The sequence below is a fragment of the Capricornis sumatraensis genome, chromosome 17 (genome assembly GCF_032405125.1).
Source record: "Capricornis sumatraensis isolate serow.1 chromosome 17, serow.2, whole genome shotgun sequence".
NCBI lineage: Eukaryota > Metazoa > Chordata > Mammalia > Artiodactyla > Bovidae > Capricornis > Capricornis sumatraensis.
Window position 1 is genome coordinate 69,181,081 of NC_091085.1, and position 596 is coordinate 69,181,676.

Genomic DNA, 596 nt, shown 5'->3' on the forward strand with positions numbered 1-596 from the left:
AAGAACAATCAGCCTCAAAAGTTAGTCCTCTCCAATTCACCGAGAGCCTGAACAGAATAAAAAGGCGGGGCAAGGCTCTATTTGCTTGTTTTGTGTTGTTTCTGCCTAAGTTGGGACTTTCATCTTCTCCCATTGAACATTTTTGCTTCTGTTTCTCAGGTCTTCAGACTTGGAATGAGACTAACACCAGTAGCCCCATCACACCCCCAACCCCCTTTCTTGAGCTTTTGACCTTGGACTCAATTGCACCACCAGCTTTCCTGCTTCTCCAGAAGGCATATAGACAGACTGTGGGATTTTTCGACCACCATAATCATGTGAGCCAATTGCTATAATGTTTCTCTCTCTCTCTCTCTCTCTCTCTCTCTCGCTATATATATATATATATATCACCTTATTGGTTGTTTTCCTGGAGAACCTTGACTGATAACAACCAACCTTCAGTTAAATAACACAGGCTATGTTATTAGTATCACCTATCTCTGGTTAAATACTTCTCTTTACTCACATTTTCTTTGTAAGTCCTATTTACCGATTGTTTAACCACGTTTTGTGATTCTCTGAACCATCCATTAGATTTAGCATGGAATGCTGAC